The sequence below is a fragment of the Perissodus microlepis genome, chromosome 11 (assembly GCF_051167445.1).
Source record: "Perissodus microlepis isolate ML-2025 ecotype Zambia chromosome 11, ASM5116744v1, whole genome shotgun sequence".
NCBI lineage: Eukaryota > Metazoa > Chordata > Actinopteri > Cichliformes > Cichlidae > Perissodus > Perissodus microlepis.
This window is the reverse complement of record NC_140471.1, coordinates 8235600-8241689: the sequence shown is the minus strand read 5'-3', so window position 1 is coordinate 8241689 and position 6090 is coordinate 8235600. Positions and strand designations below refer to the sequence as shown.

Below are 6090 nucleotides of genomic sequence, written 5' to 3'. Positions count from 1 at the left end.
CAAAGCTTCTGAAGCGTGATCATCGAACAATCAAGCGTTTCATTCAAAATAGTCAACAGGGTCGCAAGAAGCGTGTGGAAAAACCAAGGCGCAAAATAACTGCCCATGAACTGAGAAAAGTCAAGCGTGCAGCTGCCAAGATGCCACTTGCCACCAGTTTGGCCATATTTCAGAGATGCAACATCACTGGAGTGCCCAAAAGCACAAGGTGTGCAATACTCAGAGACATGGCCAAGGTAAGAAAGGCTGAAAGACGACCACCACTGAACAAGACACACAAGCTGAAATGTCAAGACTGGGCCAAGAAATATCTCAAGACTGATTTTTCTAAGGTTTTATGGACTGATGAAATGAGAGGGAGTCTTGATGGGCCAGATGGATGGGCCCGTGGCTGGATTGGTAAAGGGCAGAGAGCTCCAGTCCGACTCAGACGCCAGCAAGGTGGAGGTGGAGTACTGGTTTGGGCTGGTATCATCAAAGATGAGCTTGTGGGGCCTTTTCGGGTTGAGGATGGAGTCAAGCTCAACTCCCAGTCCTACTGCCAGTTTCTGGAAGACACCTTCTTCAAGCAGTGGTACAGGAAGAAGTCTGCATCCTTCAAGAAAAACATGATTTTCATGCAGGACAATGCTCCATCACACGCGTCCAAGTACTCCACAGCGTGGCTGGCAAGAAAGGGTATAAAAGAAGAAAAACTAATGACATGGCCTCCTTGTTCACCTGATCTGAACCCCATTGAGAACCTGTGGTCCATCATCAAATGTGAGATTTACAAGGAGGGAAAACAGTACACCTCTCTGAACAGTGTCTGGGAGGCTGTGGTTGCTGCTGCACGCAATGTTGATGGTGAACAGATCAAAACACTGACAGAATCCATGGATGGCAGGCTTTTGAGTGTCCTTGCAAAGAAAGGTGGCTATATTGGTCGCTGATTTGTTTTTGTTTTGTTTTTGAATGTCAGAAATGTATATTTGTGAATGTGGAGATGTTATATTGGTGTCACTGGTAAAAATAAATAATTGAAATGGGTATATATTTGTTTTTTGTTAAGTTGCCTAATAATTGTGCACAGTAATAGTCACCTGCACACACAGATATCCCCCTAAAATAGCTAAAACTAAAAACAAACTAAAAACTACTTCCAAAAACATTCAGCTTTGATATTAATGGGTTTTTTGGGTTCATTGAGAACATGGTTGTTGTTCAATAATAAAATTATTCCTCAAAAATACAACTTGCCTAATAATTCTGCACTCCCTGTATAGCTCCACACTCTCCAGATGTAAATTAACACTTTCAAAATAGTTAAATATTTAACACTATTAATGAAAATCAAGGTACAATATACAAACTTTCATCTGAAACATTGTACAAGCTTTGCATATAAAGTGGTTTATGAAATTTAAACTCAGATATTTTTAATAATACACCTTTCCTCACTTTACAGTACTGACTGCATGATAATGGTTATAAAAAAAGGGATTTTCTACCAAAAGTATATCACTTATTTGACAAAAGATAGGCATATTTTCTTCCATGGCACCGCAAACAACAAGTCCAGCTTTATATTCTAAACTATCAACTTTAACGCAAGTAGTTGAGAAAAGCTCTTTTGACGAAATCATTTTAAGAACTTAATTGCTGACCACATTCTCGTCTCTGACGGAAAAACATTAAATTGGCCCAAATTCATTTTGTTTTAGGGTGAGGGTTTCCTGGTGATAAGCACTGGCTATCTGATGCTTTTTAGCATGTGATTTGGTTACATTTTTGAAATGTTTAAAAGAATCTTTAAACACCTTCACTTTGGCGTCAAACCTCATACTCCACATGTGTAATAAGGGGCCAATTTTCCTAACAGAAGATGGGTAATGGCTCATAAAATGATGCTTAGGTATCAAGTTTCTATGTAGATACAAGTACTTAAATAGTATGCGGGGGTCAACAATCAAATGCTATAAATATATGTATATTAGGGGTGCAACGATACACAAAATTCACGGTTCGGTTTGATACTTTGGTGTCACGGTTAGATATTTTTTCGATACAAAAAAATGTTCATGCCTTTTTAATTTGTCATTTATTAAAATTATAAATATATATTTTAACTCAAAAGTACAGTTTTTAAATTTAATGTTGCTGAAACAACAAAGTAATAAAAAAAATAAATCTATCTGATCGAGAAATCACTCATCTTTGGAAAAGAGAGTTTATTACAGAGAAATGACTCTTTCCAAAATAAAAGCTATACTATACGCTTCTTCTGGGCTATAGTCTCAGCAGCATATTAAACATATCAGGTCCCCATAAGGAGAATCATGTGCTAACGGCTGTCTAAATGACTCGGGTAAAGTTTGTAGCATGCATGCTTGTTGTTTTTGTCTGCTTCCACTTGTCTTTGCACTAGGATGATGTCGGTGTAAATGTGCAGTCATATTCATTGTGTTCCCACTAGTGCTGTCAGCGTTAATCTGAAATGACGTTAACGCCACAACACGGCAAATCTCCGTTAACGAGCTACTGCGGATCGCCCCGTGCGTGGGGCTGGACGGCCAACACCTTAACGAGCTAACTGCGCTAACGCACTAGTTCCCACCAATGTAATTGAGCATTGCGTGGCACATCCGACATACTGTTTTACTTTTGTCCATGACGCGCTTACCTTCAGGGTCATAGGTCACATGAAAACCAAAATAGTTCCAAACGCCACATCTGAATTAGGGTGGGGGAGGTTCAATTTGCCATGTTGCAAGAAAAGCTTAACTTCTGTCTCGCTAGCTTGCCCTGCGCTCAGTGAATCTGCGTTCGACTACTCCACCTAGGCTGCACTGTCCAGCGCAGATCCACTGAGCGCTCAACACAGAAAGCATCGTCAGAAGGAAAGTTGATAAAATAAATTAAAAATTTTGTATTGTTCGATACATATGCGTACCGAACCGAAAGCACTGTACCGAACGGTTCAATATCGATATGAATATCGTTGCACCCCTAATATATATATATATATATATATATATATATATATGTATATATATATATATATATATATATATATATATATATATATATATTTATATATATCCAGAGATGGTGCGAAAACTATGTTCATTATTTGAAGTAATCATAACAACAAATTCCAGTTTTTGTCTCCTGCAGGAATATTGTCACCAAACAACAATGGGATGTTTCAAACAGGACACAGCATCTGAATATAATTCAAACCAATGCCCTCTCCGAAATAATCTTTGTTGGACTTTTTTATTTGTTCTAAAGATCCATAATCAAAACATAAATCCTGGAAAGCAAGTCATGTTCTGACATGACGAGTTGTATGAGATATTCAAAAAAGCTATTTGATGTCGTACTAAGCTACACCCTCAAGAAGATCATGCATTAAATCAAATGAGTAGTTATTACAAACTGCATATACTTAAGTAAATGTAGTGTGAAATTTTTTTTCAACCCTTATAAAGCCTTCAATTGTGGGTTTTCTTACAGAGACTGGCAATGCATTTCAAACACATCTTTTTCAGGAAGGATCATCCTCACTGTGTACCTTTTTGATGATCATTCTTCTAAATCAAACAAAGGTGACAGAAATGACTGCTACTGAATGACTAATTAAAACCAAGAACTGTGTGCATTCATAGATTATCTCCAGTGATCTGTGAGGTTGTACCATATACCTGCTCCTCAAATGGAAGACCTAGCCCTTGACTCTCCAGTGTTTTTATACCATTGATCAATGTTTCCAGTGTAACATCAAAACCGTACTTGTGCAGAGTTTGCATGTGAAAAAGTGATACCAAATGAATGCTATTCAAAACCAAAATAAATTTGGGGGGCAAGTTTCTTATAAATTGGAAATTCTACATTTGGAGCCAAGGGGATTGGCTGTTTCAAAGTCATCATAGCGTAGCTGAATTTGTAATGCTTGTCTTTTGGCTGAAAACGAAGAGTGAGTTTTAAAATAACTTCCATCAGAGAAGTCAGTGTAAGTACTAGGTTCTGGTCTACACTCATTTAAGAGCACATAAATGTCTGGATTTCTGCACACTAACCTCAGTGTTTCTAAAATTGGTCCATATATAAAAGTATCACTTACAGTACTTGATCATAAGTACTGGATTTTGCCTGTTGTCATATCTCACTCCCAGTGTTATTTCAGCTGGGTGCTCAACTCCCCATTTTGGTTGAAGTATTTATTTAGTTTCCATTCTGTATTCAGATTTGTGAAAATATTTTCAAATTTGTCAAAAGATTGATTTATCCCAGATATGCTGGGATCAGTTACAAGTAAAGCATAAATGGCAGTATGCTTTTCTTGTGAGTAAATTTCACTTGTTAGTTCGTCCAAGTATCCTACAATTGAGGACACCAAACTATTGGAAATCCCACTCCCCTGTAATTTGGCCACAATGGAGGCACACATTGCACACATGGCCACTGTTAAGGTGCTTTCGGAAACCTGCGTATGTCAAGAACTGAAACCTACAGCCTTGCTGAGGACAAAACAATTTTAATTTGGGCCTAGGATATTAACCATGTTCAACTCTTAAATGTGAAATCAACTGCTGATTGTTGGGATACAGTTTCTGATAAATGAAACAAGTCAGCATAGTTTTAACTTCTCACTCCCTGAGTGAGAGCGGTAGTGGCTGGTTAAGCAGTCTGGCTCTCAAATCTTAAATCTGGGTGACTCTCTCATTTTGCCCATATTAATGTTACACAATACACTGTTGTCTGCAGGAATGTGTAAAAATTCTCCAATGTAGCATCATAAGACATATTGAACACAAAATGTCTTTTGAAAAGTTCATCAAATGCCCCAAGGGAGTGGTTTGCATTGTATTGGATGAGATGCTTAGCTATGGTGATATGGACACTGTCAGACTTCCTCTTCTGATGGTCAACAGCGCGGTGGTATGGTTGCCAACCCTGCTGATTACGGAGATGTTCCCCCAAACTGCAGCACGACTAGGCTTAAGATAAGGAAACTCAACATTAGACATGAGAATAACTTGCAGCCAGAGTAAAGTATTTTATGTTATTATTTATATATGGCTACAAAGGTGACATAAATTATTTTAACCACCTTAATAATATGATTACCTCATGAAAGAGTACAAGTCTCCCAATTGCCTCGCATGCACTAATTGCACTAATTTTTTGAGACTTTTGTTCCCCTGGAGATGGTGGAAGTAGATGTACCAGCAACAGCAAGGAAGCCATTTCTTGGTCGTAGGCTGAGGACAATGAGTGACAGGATTAACTGAAAACTCTTGTTCATATTTATGCCAAAAATCAGATTAATCTTTCAGCAATTCACTGAACAAACAAATAACATCGAAGGGGAAAAAAAAAACTGTCTCACAGGTGTTCTCATTTCCTAATATTAATCATATGATCGCAAAAATCATGAATGAAGCAGCTGTACCTGAAATTATGGCAAATGCTTCAAAACAAGAAAAAGAAACAACTTACTTGTTGAGTCATCAAGATCACTTCCTGGAGGACTTTCTGCCGACTGCACCAAGTGATGCATCTCTAGTGTTGAAGTGAGCTGCTTAGCTCATCGTCCCATTTCTGAAACAGTCTAGAGGATGTCTCGTCATCAAACAGGTAAATGAAATCTTGTTACACCTTTGGGAGAGAAGATATTAAACAACACAAATACTTTGAAATGTCAAGCTATTTCAAATATCTCATTTCAAACTCACTAGTCCTTTACTATACAGGAATCTTGGGAAGATAGAGAGGATTTCAGCACTTCTGCCTGTCTCATTAACAAGCTTTTGAAATGCCTCTCTCATCTTCTAGAAAATCAGGCAATTTTCTGTAGTATGATTGAGCAAAGATATTACCTCTTGGCAAGCATCCCCATCAAGCTGCCTGTCAACATTAACAGTCCTTTGGAAATTTGGGCCTCCTGGAAAAAGGTCTACAGAGCTATTCTGTGGCACCGCAGATCTTCGCCAAATTTTTCTTTGAACTGTTTTCAGATGCCAAGAAACGTATCCTGTATCATAGAAGTGTTCCTTAAATTAAGAAAGGTTATTGTCATATTCAGTTCATAGAACTCAGAATTTT

The 6090-nt window shown here is 38.0% G+C and overlaps 1 pseudogene across 1 annotated transcript; it reads right to left on the bottom strand.

Annotated features, from left to right (window-relative positions):
- Positions 1–3087: 3087 nt before the first annotated feature.
- On the bottom strand, positions 3088–5857 carry LOC146377181 (uncharacterized; annotated as a pseudogene). The gene is made up of 3 exons (XR_014801685.1): positions 5711–5857; positions 5113–5246; positions 3088–4977 (listed from the first exon to the last, which is right to left on the bottom strand). The product of XR_014801685.1 is annotated as an uncharacterized LOC146377181 (transcript).
- Between the last annotated feature and the right edge of the window lie 233 nt (positions 5858–6090).